At 47.8% G+C, this 13,164-nt stretch overlaps 4 non-coding genes across 4 annotated transcripts; all 4 read right to left on the bottom strand.

The window, feature by feature from the left end:
* Nucleotides 1-3,402: 3,402 nt before the first annotated feature.
* Trnat-agu (transfer RNA threonine (anticodon AGU)) lies at nt 3,403-3,474 on the bottom strand. Its single transcript has one exon. It is a non-coding gene; the product is annotated as a tRNA-Thr (tRNA).
* A 1,437-nt stretch (nt 3,475-4,911) lies between these two features.
* Trnat-agu (transfer RNA threonine (anticodon AGU)) lies at nt 4,912-4,983 on the bottom strand. Its single transcript has one exon. It is a non-coding gene; the product is annotated as a tRNA-Thr (tRNA).
* A 1,476-nt stretch (nt 4,984-6,459) lies between these two features.
* Trnat-agu (transfer RNA threonine (anticodon AGU)) lies at nt 6,460-6,531 on the bottom strand. The gene has a single exon. It is a non-coding gene; the product is annotated as a tRNA-Thr (tRNA).
* A 1,488-nt stretch (nt 6,532-8,019) lies between these two features.
* Trnat-agu (transfer RNA threonine (anticodon AGU)) lies at nt 8,020-8,091 on the bottom strand. Its single transcript has one exon. It is a non-coding gene; the product is annotated as a tRNA-Thr (tRNA).
* Between the last annotated feature and the right edge of the window lie 5,073 nt (nt 8,092-13,164).

Below are 13,164 nucleotides of genomic sequence, written 5' to 3'. Positions count from 1 at the left end.
CGGCGGGGGTCCAGAATGATACCATTCTCGCACTTTCTCATGTGGTACACCAGCACAGGTGTAAAGTGCAGCAAAGTGGTTGGTAACATGGTTTTTGATGTCTCGCTGTAGGGTATAACAAGCACCGTCTGCATCCTGCAACTTATGAATAAGTTTCCTACGCGCTGCACGTAACTGTTGGACGATATGATGGACTGACGTCTGCTGTTGCGGCAAGTTTGTGGAGTCACGTGCTCGAATCTGGTGGCCGACGGCGGTGCAGCCCGTCAAGGATGTAATCTTGGCTTGGAGTCTGCGTACGTGCGTGATGTTATTAGGCACCTGATGATAATCCCGGTACAATTCTCGCAGGGCACAGAAATAGAATTCAGTGATTTCCTTCTCACCGCGAGCGCGAATCCGGGCGTGGTGCTTGATGCAAGTAATGAGTTTCCCCTTTGCATGAAGCGTCCACCAATCAATCCACGTGGAATACGTGGGCCTGCTTGATGTTACGGAGTGCCAAACTGACCGGATCTCACGCTCTAAAGTGGCGTCTTGTAAGAGGCGACAGTTGAGTTGCCATCGTCCGAAGCCTCTATAAACTTTCTGCGGTGAGTGATTAAAGACGATGTGGTAAGCGATATGGTCACTGAAATTAACGGGCCAATATTCGCAAGTTCCCACGTCGGCTAAAAGACCGCGTTGCACATATATGCGATCTAACCTGCTGGAAGATGTCTGCGTAAAGTGAGTAAAGGCAACTTCATCTGGGTGTAAGGTCGCCCACGTGTCGACTGACTGCAATTCTGTAACCAGTGTTAGCAGTTCCTGGCTGAAGTTAAAGTTCGGCGTTTGATCGGTGCGGCGCAATACGCAGTTAAAGTCACCGCCCATAATAATACGCAGACGCAAGTCGGTGATTAGATTCGCTATCTCTCCCGTGTAAAACTCCCTCCTCGCCGCTCGCGCGTTGGAACCTGAAGGGGCGTACACATTAAGAAGGAGTACATCATGGAACTGTGCGGCAATGCCTCGTCCGGTAGGTAACATGGACAAACAAGAACATTCAATGCCTTCCCGATACAGAATGATCGTACCTGCCTCCGTCCCTATATTGACAATGGCGTCATAACCGGGTACGTCGGCTAGGAGTGGAGTCAGTGCTTCCTGTACGAACAGAATGTCTATATCAGCGGCCCGTAAATAATGTCGAAGGCTGTGGATTTTTGCTTGAGAGACAATGCGGTTAACATTTATGGTAGAAATCTTATAGGATTGTCGTGAACGGAGCAATGTGGGATGAGTGGTCATCTGCAGATGAAAACAGGTACGATTTTTATCCCTTCATCAGTCGTCCGCTTCGGAGGTCGTATAAGTCTAGACGTCGCCGTCCGTGGACGCTGCATTGCGCCGAGACGTAAGCAGCGTATCACCAGTTGCCATCGGTTCTTCACGCTCGGGATTGCCAGTCATATCTTCAATATCATCCGCCCAATTATCGACAGACACAGCCGTCGTCGCGCCTGCTGCAGCAGTTCCGGAACCGCATTGCGGGCCGTCACCCTGCACATCTGCAACTTGGGCCGTCCGCGGTGGTGCACTAATATGTGCCCTCCCCGTGTCAAGGTTGGATACATCATCGTCAATATTCATGGGTGAGGCCAACGACGGAAGATAATCTTCGGTCCCCGAAGTGTCATCGCAGATCATGCGGCCCGCGTGTTTGGCCTTTTCACGCAAGGGAGGTGCCGATTGAGCTGCCGCCGGACGAGCGATCCGACGTTTCTTGTGCTTTTTCGGGGAGGACCCACTGACAGAGGCTTCCGCATTCTTTAAAGGAAGAGGAAGAGCCTCTGTCTCTTGCTGGCTGTCAGTGGCGGTAGTGGCCGCCTCCACAACGTCAACCCTGGCTTCCTCACGTGAGTCGTCACGGGGCACCGCGGCTAGTAAGCCAGCGACCGGCAAGGCTTCCTGAGCGGTAGAGATTTCCATAGGTACATCTCCGTCATTCGTAACATCTGCCACACTAAGTCCGACTTCCGCAGCCGACGCAGTGGGTGTATTTGCACGGACCGCCGCTACATAAGTAGTCGGTAATATTGTCGGTTGCGGGGGAGGGCCCAGTTCACCCGCAGGCAGCTGCGTTACACGTCGTTGGATGCACTGTGCCCGGACGTGTCCCGTGGAATTACAGCCTGAACATGTACGAGGCTGTCCCTCATATATGATTATCGCCCTATATCCACAAATCGTTAGGTAGGACGGAATATGCCGTTGCAATTCGATCTTAATTTGCCGCACACCGTTCAAAACAGGGTACTTATGGAACGAGGCCCACTTTTCGGCAATGTTACTGATAATTTTGCCGTAGGACTTAATAGAAGCATTAATTTGTTCGGCCGAGATTTCAAAAGGCAACTCGAAAATCCTGACGGTACGAATACCAAGACCAGCGTGGACAACAGTCACCTCACCAACATTCCCGTCACTGTGTCGAAATTTATAGGTACCGCCACATGAATCGATGATTTTGTCGCACAATTCTGGGTCACGCAATTTGATATAAACTGTGCTACTGACAATAGACAAATGGATACCAATGATATCGGTGGGAGGCAATTTTACGTCTTCATCGAGAAATCGTTCGACTTCGTAATATTTCGGTCGAGAAAAACTTCCATCAAACATAAACTTCAAAGTATCTTTCCGCTCTGGGTGATCCATGTTAGGTTCTATTCGTTACAAACAAGATGTTTGCGCGCCGCAACGGCCCTCGACTCACCACGTGCCGCACCGCAGGCCGCAGCTGAGCATGTAAACAACGCTCCAGGCACGTCCGACCTGCACGACGGCCGCGCCTCGACTAATCCATTAGGCCACACGGTCACTGACAAACAAGTGGAACTCATATACGACTCATCTCAAAACGCTCACACCACTGAGGAGTTGTGTTTTCGTTCTACACAGACGCTGCCCCTTGCTCTTTCCCACCCATTTGATACATTCAACCTGCTACGAGACCTACCAAATATAGACTGGGAAACTAAACCACACACTTTGTGCATTCGGAAATGTAAGGCAGGGCGTCCCTCGCCGAATTTGCTACGATGTCCATTTGCTACTTCTGCAGAAGTGGCGGCGGCGGCGGCGACGACGACGACGACGACGACGACGACGACGACGACGACGACGACAACCGCGGAAGGCTCTGAGATATGTGAGAAATACATCTATAAAATATATTTCAGACTGTCCCATCCCACCTTATGCTGTACCGCTTTGGCAAATGCTTTATCTGCGCCATTCGCCTTAATCACATCTGAGAGTAATTCTTAATAAAACGCCTCTCGCTAATTGTTAGTCATCCCAGATACTGTTTGCTATAAGGCCACGACGCGCAACTGATATCCAAAATTCGTCTGCCTCCTGTGAGGATCGAACTCACGACCCCTGGTTTACTAGACCAGTGCTCTGCCACTGAGCTAAAGAGGCGCGGCCTAGCGGTACTTTTGCGTACTTCATCCTTACGGTCGTCTGGATCATCAGACTTCAGCTGATAACACTTCATATTACCGTCTAATATTTGCAGCTATGGCGACCCATTACTGCTTGGCTACACATCTGACACGTAAAGGAAGTGCTCTCCAAATAACACAACTTGCATTTCAGAACATGTCTTTCACACATGTCTACAAAATCACCTTCACCTTCAAATACAGTTTCGTAGCGACTGACGGAGACGTAGGCAAAGTTTAAAGTTGCTATTTCCATTACATCACGTTAATCAGAAAAACGGTAAGTTACATCTGCAGAGGAACAAAATTCCGTTCCTCCCCACGTGGGGCTCGAACCCACGACCCTGGGATTAAGAGCCTTATGTTCTACCGACTGAGCTAGCCGCGCTGCCTCGGTGAGTATATGCCGGTTAGCATGTCACACAGTACTCGTTTGGGTTGATTGGTCCCATACAGAACCTCCCCATGTTGCCTAATGTTTTCCTAACGTCACACTCGCCACGTAGTTCACTTTTATTTCATAATCATTTCTGAGAGGTAACAGAATTGCATGACAACCTGCAGAGCTAGTTTCGTCAAAATTAACACACATACTTGATGTGACTCATAAGCCGAACGAGTTACTTTCCGACGTTATTTTAGATGTGCAAGTGCCAGTCAAAAACACGCGGCGACGGCAATATGCAAACCAATTCGCTAGTTAACACCGGTCTTGTTGTGCGTGTTTTAAGCTGAAGAGCATCTCCAAGCTCAAAATGGTCAACAGCAACATTCACACGGTTTCGTACTGCTCAAGTGCTACACTAAAACGGTATGTTCTTTTTCAGATCTGGAAAAACACGACCGAGAGAGGAATCAAACACGCAATCTTCGGATACGAAGTCCGACGCCTTATCCATTAGGCCACACAGTCACTGACAAACAAGTGGTACTTATATACGACTCATCTCAAAACGCTCACACCACTGAGGAGTTGTGTTTTCGTTCTACACAGACGCTGCCCCTTGCTCTTTCCCACCCATTTGATACATTCAACCTGCTACGAGACCTACCAAATATAGACTGGGAAACTAAACCACACACTTTGTGCATTCGGAAATGTAAGGCAGGGCGTCCCTCGCCGCATTTGCTACGATGTCCATTTGCTACTTCTGCAGAAGTGGCGGCGGCGACGACGACGACGACGACAACCGCGGAAGGCTCTGAGATATGTGAGAAATACATCTATAAAATATATTTCAGACTGTCCCATCCCACCTTATGCTGTACCGCTTTGGCAAATGCTTTATCTGCGCCATTCGCCTTAATCACATCTGAGAGTAATTCTTAATAAAACGCCTCTCGCTAATTGTTAGTCATCCCAGATACTGTTTGCTATAAGGCCACGACGCGCAACTGATATCCAAAATTCGTCTGCCTCCTGTGAGGATCGAACTCACGACCCCTGGTTTACTAGACCAGTGCTCTGCCACTGAGCTAAAGAGGCGCGGTCTAGCGGTACTTTTGCGTACTTCATCCTTACGGTCGTCTGGATCATCAGACTTCAGCTGACAACACTTCATATTACCGTCTAATATTTGCAGCTATGGCGACCCATTACTGCTTGGCTACACATCTGACACGTAAACGAAGTGCTCTCCAAATAACACCACTTGCATTTCAGAACATGTCTTTCACACATGTCTACAAAATCACCTTCACCTTCAAATACAGTTTCGTAGCGACTGACGGAGACGTAGGCAAAGTTTAAAGTTGCTATTTCCATTACATCACGTTAATCAGAAAAACGGTAAGTTACATCTGCAGAGGAACAAAATTCCGTTCCTCCCCACGTGGGGATCGAACCTACGACCCTGCGATTAAGAGCCTTATGTTCTACCGACTGAGCTAGCCGCGCTGCCTCGGTGGGTATATGCCGGTTAGCACGTCACACAGTACTCGTTTGGGTTGATTGGTCCCATACAGAACCTCCCCATGTTGCCTAATGTTTTCCTAACGTCACACTCGTCACGTAGTTCACTTTTATTTCATAATCATTTCTGAGAGGTAACAGAATTGCATGACAACCTGCAGAGCTAATTTCGTCAAAATTAACACACATACTTGATGTGACTCATAAGCCGAACGAGTTACTTTCCGACGTTATTTTAGATGTGCAAGTGCCAGTCAAAACACGCGGCGACGGCAATATGCAAACCAATTCGCTAGTTAACACCGGTCTTGTTGTGCGTGTTTTAAGCTGAAGAGCATCTCCAAGCAGAAAATGGTCAACAGCAACATTCACACGGTTTCGTACTGCTCAAGTGCTACACTAAAACGGTATGTTTCTTTTTCAGATCTGGAAAAACACGACCGAGAGAGGAATCAAACACGCAATCTTCGGATACGAAGTCCGACGCCTTATCCATTAGGCCACACGGTCACTGACAAACAAGTGGAACTTATATACGACTCATCTCAAAACGCTCACACCAATGAGGAGTTGTTTTTTCGTTCTACACAGACGCTGCCCCTTGCTCTTTCCCACCCATTTGATACATTCAACCTGCTACGAGACCTACCAAATATAGACTGGGAAACTAAACCACACACTTTGTGCATTCGGAAATGTAAGGCAGGGCGTCCCTCGCCGCATTTGCTACGATGTCCATTTGCTACTTCTGCAGAAGTGGCGGCGGCGGCGACGACGACGACGACGACGACGACGACGACGACGACGACGACGACGACGACGACAACCGCGGAAGGCTCTGAGATATGTGAGAAATACATCTATAAAATATATTTCAGACTGTCCCATCCCACCTTATGCTGTACCGCTTTGGCAAATGCTTTATCTGCGCCATTCGCCTTAATCACATCTGAGAGTAATTCTTAATAAAACGCCTCTCGCTAATTGTTAGTCATCCCAGATACTGTTTGCTATAAGGCCACGACGCGCAACTGATATCCAAAATTCGTCTGCCTCCTGTGAGGATCGAACTCACGACTCCTGGTTTACTAGACCAGTGCTCTGCCACTGAGCTAAAGAGGCGCGGCCTAGCGGTACTTTTGCGTACTTCATCCTTACGGTCGTCTGGATCATCAGACTTCAGCTGACAACACTTCATATTACCGTCTAATATTTGCAGCTATGGCGACCCATTACTGCTTGCCTACACATCTGACACGTAAAGGAAGTGCTCTCCAAATAACACCACTTGCATTTCAGAACATGTCTTTCACACATGTCTACAAAATCACCTTCACCTTCAAATACAGTTTCGTAGCGACTGACGGAGACGTAGGCAAAGTTTAAAGTTGCTATTTCCATTACATCACGTTAATCAGAAAAACGGTAAGTTACATCTGCAGAGGAACAAAATTCCGTTCCTCCCCACGTGGGGCTCGAACCCACGACCCTGGGATTAAGAGCCTTATGTTCTACCGACTGAGCTAGCCGCGCTGCCTCGGTGAGTATATGCCGGTTAGCACGTCACACAGTACTCGTTTGGGTTGATTGGTCCCATACAGAACCTCCCCATGTTGCCTAATGTTTTCCTAACGTCACACTCGTCACGTAGTTCACTTTTATTTCATAATCATTTCTGAGAGGTAACAGAATTGCATGACAACCTGCAGAGCTAATTTCGTCAAAATTAACACACATACTTGATGTGACTCATAAGCCGAACGAGTTACTTTCCGACGTTATTTTAGATGTGCAAGTGCCAGTCAAAACACGCGGCGACGGCAATATGCAAACCAATTCGCTAGTTAACACCGGTCTTGTTGTGCGTGTTTTAAGCTGAAGAGCATCTCCAAGCAGAAAATGGTCAACAGCAACATTCACACGGTTTCGTACTGCTCAAGTGCTACACTAAAACGGTATGTTTCTTTTTCAGATCTGGAAAAACACGACCGAGAGAGGAATCAAACACGCAATCTTCGGATACGAAGTCCGACGCCTTATCCATTAGGCCACACGGTCACTGACAAACAAGTGGAACTTATATACGACTCATCTCAAAACGCTCACACCAATGAGGAGTTGTTTTTTCGTTCTACACAGACGCTGCCCCTTGCTCTTTCCCACCCATTTGATACATTCAACCTGCTACGAGACCTACCAAATATAGACTGGGAAACTAAACCACACACTTTGTGCATTCGGAAATGTAAGGCAGGGCGTCCCTCGCCGCATTTGCTACGATGTCCATTTGCTACTTCTGCAGAAGTGGCGGCGGCGGCGACGACGACGACGACGACGACGACGACGACGACGACGACGACGACGACGACGACGACGACGACGACAACCGCGGAAGGCTCTGAGATATGTGAGAAATACATCTATAAAATATATTTCAGACTGTCCCATCCCACCTTATGCTGTACCGCTTTGGCAAATGCTTTATCTGCGCCATTCGCCTTAATCACATCTGAGAGTAATTCTTAATAAAACGCCTCTCGCTAATTGTTAGTCATCCCAGATACTGTTTGCTATAAGGCCACGACGCGCAACTGATATCCAAAATTCGTCTGCCTACTGTGAGGATCGAACTCACGACCCCTGGTTTACTAGACCAGTGCTCTGCCACTGAGCTAAAGAGGCGCGGCCTAGCGATACTTTTGCGTACTTCATCCTTACGGTCGTCTGGATCGTCAGACTTCAGCTGATAACACTTCATATTACCGTCTAATATTTGCAGCTATGGCGACCCATTACTGCTTGCCTACACATCTGACACGTAAAGGAAGTGCTCTCCAAATAACACCACTTGCATTTCAGAACATGTCTTTCACACATGTCTACAAAATCACCTTCACCTTCAAATACAGTTTCGTAGCGACTGACGGAGACGTAGGCAAAGTTTAAAGTTGCTATTTCCATTACATCACGTTAATCAGAAGAACGGTAAGTTACATCTGCAGAGGAACAAAATTCCGTTTTCCCCACGTGGGGCTCGAACCCACGACCCTGGGATTAAGAGCCTTATGTTCTACCGACTGAGCTAGCCGCGCTGCCTCGGTGAGTATATGCCGGTTAGCACGTCACACAGTACTCGTTTGGGTTGATTGGTCCCATACAGAACCTCCCCATGTTGCCTAATGTTTTCCTAACGTCACACTCGTCACGTAGTTCACTTTTATTTCATAATCATTTCTGAGAGGTAACAGAATTGCATGACAACCTGCAGAGCTAGTTTCGTCAAAATTAACACACATACTTGATGTGACTCATAAGCCGAACGAGTTACTTTCCGACGTTATTTTAGATATGCAAGTGCCAGTCAAAAACACGCGGCGACGGCAATATGCAAACCAATTCGCTAGTTAACACCGGTCTTGTTGTGCGTGTTTTAAGCTGAAGAGCATCTCCAAGCAGAAAATGGTCAACAGCAACATTCACACGGTTTCGTACTGCTCAAGTGCTACACTAAAACGGTATGTTTCTTTTTCAGATCTGGAAAAACACGACCGAGAGAGGAATCAAACACGCAATCTTCGGATACGAAGTCCGACGCCTTACCCATTTTTTTTTCTTTTTTTTTTTTTTTATTTTTTACTGGAAAAACACAAGCGTGACAGCATTCGAACCTGTAATCTTCAGATCCGAAGTCCGACGCCTTATGCATTTTTTTTTTTTTTTTTTTTTTAACAAACGTGGGTGAGCTCCACCTACTCTTCAGCACGGTCAAAACGGTAGGGCTCGTCCGGGATATGAACCCGGGACCTCCTGCACCCAAAGCAGGAATCATACCCCTTTTTGTTTTTTTTTTGTTTTTTTTTATCCATTTTTTTTCTTTTTTTTCGCCTTAACCACTTTTTTTTGCCTTATCCATTTTTTTTTGTTTTTTGTTTTTTTTTTAGTTTTTTTTGTTCGTTGTAATTTGTATATTCGTTTGTTTTCTATCCATCTTCTTTGCTCGTTTCTACTGTCTGTTTTGCGCTTTTGTTTCATGCAAAATACACCTAATTTAATATGTCGTAGAAATAACTGCTCCTGGGAAGGACATATTCTTGATCTCATACGTTGCTTTATTCAGAATCACAATGAGACAAATTTAAGTCTTTGCAGTGAGTATAACCTTGACTATAGTACAGGAAAAACGAATTGTTATAACAGATATTCATGTTATCCACGTCCTACTTCATCTCAAGGACGATGTGAAGAAAATTTTGAAATGTTGACTGATACCGGTGCCCATATTGGTTGGTTGTGCGCCAGTGTTGGTGTGAGAGATATACTTGAAAATCTAAGACATTAGGCGCACTGCCGGACAGAATATAGTGGATAAAATGTCCCATAAGCCATAGGTAGCTGTTATGTTTGGCTGCAGGGAAGAGTCGGTAGTCCGGGCGCAGAATGTCGTGGATCTGAATCGCATGAGGCGCAGTCCGGTTGAGCACAGCGAGTTTTTTGCGCGTCCAATTCCAGATGTGCACTTGATCCTTGCAGACAAACAGATGTGCAATAGTCTCAACCATGTGGCACAAGTCGCAGTAGGGACTGGGTGCAAGATTAATCCTGTGCCGCTTTTCTTTCGTCGGAATAGTGTCAGCGACCACGTCATACCATGTGGAGCGGACATCTGTCGGAAGCGTTGGATTATGGATGTTAGCCCAAACGAGGGACCAATTGCAAGCCGGATACTTCTTTTCCAAGGGCCCAGGCAGTGACGGCCGAAGTAAGTGGCGGTACAGTTTTACCGTCGGCTTCTTGAAAAGCTCGTCGTCGAGATAGCTACTTTCAAGGTAATACAGTGCTATATGCTGAAAGTGCGGGCCGACGTGGCCAATGTCCACAGGCGGAGATATATTGCGGGGGCGGGACAGTTGATAGAGCCGCTTCGTGACGGTGTCCTCGCTGGCGGTGAGTATCTGCCATGAGCGTTTCAGATACAGGGCTAGGGCATGAATGCCGGGGTTTTTCAAGCCAAGGCCTCCCATATCGCATGGCAGTGCTGTCGTGGTGAAGGAAACCTTAAAAATATTGAGCTTCCAGACGTACCAGGCGGCCGCCGCTAGGAGTGATCTTGCTACTGTGGGTGGCATAGGTAGGACGGCGGCAACAAATTGTAATTTGGAGAGGGCATAAGAGTTGACGAAAAAGGCTCGCTGCAGACGATCGAGGTGTCGCATGTTCTGGTCGCGCAGGAGTGCTTTTATCGCCTGAATTTTGGGTATCCAATTTTTGTGAGACATGTCCAGAGGCCGGGCCGTAACGTAGAGACCAAGGTGTTTTCTAGTCTGTACACAGGGCAGCCAAGCTTCGCCTGTGATAGGTCGTTCTTGACCAAGCGTTAAGGCGGCGGATTTATTGACGTTTAACATGGCACCACTATCTCTTTGGAATTCCTCAAGAATGCGTTTCGCTGCGGTGACATCGCGAACGTCGTTAAGAAGCACGCTGACATCGTCTGCGTAAGCTTGGACCACAGACTTGATACCATAAAACTGGAATCCAGGGAGGCTATGATGTAGATGGCGCAACAAGGGTTCCATGAGGATCGCATAGAGCGTCGTTGAAAGTGGACAGCCTTGCTTGATACCCCGTGAGAGCTGGACGTACTCCGTCAATGTATTATTGATCAGGAAGCGTGTACGGGTACCACTGATACAGTTGTTGATGAGGTGGATAAAATTAAGACTGAAGCCCATTGATTCCATCACGCCGCTGAGATAGTGATAGTCAGCTCGATCGTAAGCCTTATCGAAGTCAAGAAATGCTATGGCCATAGGAGTACGGGTGGCCCAGGTGAGGGAGACGAGATCCCGATATAGCGCCAAAATGGTGGACAGCGACCGACCACGGATCGCACTCATTTGGTATGGTCCCAGAAGATAGGGTAACAGCTGCCGTAATCGGGCATTGAGGGCGCGCGTCAGAAGCTTAAAGTCGGCATTGAGCAGAGTAATGGGCCGCAGATCTTTGGTGGTGGTCGGCGTCGGCGTCTTAGGTATTAAAACAGTTAACCCTTCTGTGAAGGCTGGGGGTAGAGCAATCCCACGTAGTACTTCATTGTACATCTCTGTGAGTTCGTCCCCTAATATAGGCCAATATTTGACGTAAAACTCGACAGAGAGCCCGTCCGTGCCCGGAGATTTATTTCGTGGCGCAGCAAGCAGGACATCCTTCAGTTCTTCTTTGGTAAAGGGAGCAAGCAGGTCCCGATTGAGGTCGTCGGTAATGCAGTACGGCGGGGGTCCAGAATGATACCATTCTCGCACTTTCTCATGTGGTACACCAGCACAGGTGTAAAGTGCAGCAAAGTGGTTGGTAACATGGTTTTTGATGTCTCGCTGTAGGGTATAACAAGCACCGTCTGCATCCTGCAACTTATGAATAAGTTTCCTACGCGCTGCACGTAACTGTTGGACGATATGATGGACTGACGTCTGCTGTTGCGGCAAGTTTGTGGAGTCACGTGCTCGAATCTGGTGGCCGACGGCGGTGCAGCCCGTCAAGGATGTAATCTTGGCTTGGAGTCTGCGTACGTGCGTGATGTTATTAGGCACCTGATGATAATCCCGGTACAATTCTCGCAGGGCACAGAAATAGAATTCAGTGATTTCCTTCTCACCGCGAGCGCGAATCCGGGCGTGGTGCTTGATGCAAGTAATGAGTTTCCCCTTTGCATGAAGCGTCCACCAATCAATCCACGTGGAATACGTGGGCCTGCTTGATGTTACGGAGTGCCAAACTGACCGGATCTCACGCTCTAAAGTGGCGTCTTGTAAGAGGCGACAGTTGAGTTGCCATCGTCCGAAGCCTCTATAAACTTTCTGCGGTGAGTGATTAAAGACGATGTGGTAAGCGATATGGTCACTGAAATTAACGGGCCAATATTCGCAAGTTCCCACGTCGGCTAAAAGACCGCGTTGCACATATATGCGATCTAACCTGCTGGAAGATGTCTGCGTAAAGTGAGTAAAGGCAACTTCATCTGGGTGTAAGGTCGCCCACGTGTCGACTGACTGCAATTCTGTAACCAGTGTTAGCAGTTCCTGGCTGAAGTTAAAGTTCGGCGTTTGATCGGTGCGGCGCAATACGCAGTTAAAGTCACCGCCCATAATAATACGCAGACGCAAGTCGGTGATTAGATTCGCTATCTCTCCCGTGTAAAACTCCCTCCTCGCCGCTCGCGCGTTGGAACCTGAAGGGGCGTACACATTAAGAAGGAGTACATCATGGAACTGTGCGGCAATGCCTCGTCCGGTAGGTAACATGGACAAACAAGAACATTCAATGCCTTCCCGATACAGAATGATCGTACCTGCCTCCGTCCCTATATTGACAATGGCGTCATAACCGGGTACGTCGGCTAGGAGTGGAGTCAGTGCTTCCTGTACGAACAGAATGTCTATATCAGCGGCCCGTAAATAATGTCGAAGGCTGTGGATTTTTGCTTGAGAGACAATGCGGTTAACATTTATGGTAGAAATCTTATAGGATTGTCGTGAACGGAGCAATGTGGGATGAGTGGTCATCTGCAGATGAAAACAGGTACGATTTTTATCCCTTCATCAGTCGTCCGCTTCGGAGGTCGTATAAGTCTAGACGTCGCCGTCCGTGGACGCTGCATTGCGCCGAGACGTAAGCAGCGTATCACCAGTTGCCATCGGTTCTTCACGCTCGGGATTGCCAGTCATATCTTCAATATCATCCGCCCAATTATCGACA

Source organism: Schistocerca gregaria, chromosome 4 (assembly GCF_023897955.1).
Source record: "Schistocerca gregaria isolate iqSchGreg1 chromosome 4, iqSchGreg1.2, whole genome shotgun sequence".
In the NCBI taxonomy this organism is placed as follows: domain Eukaryota; kingdom Metazoa; phylum Arthropoda; class Insecta; order Orthoptera; family Acrididae; genus Schistocerca; species Schistocerca gregaria.
The sequence above is the reverse complement of the archived record's forward strand: the minus strand, read 5'-3'. Positions and strand labels throughout refer to the sequence as shown.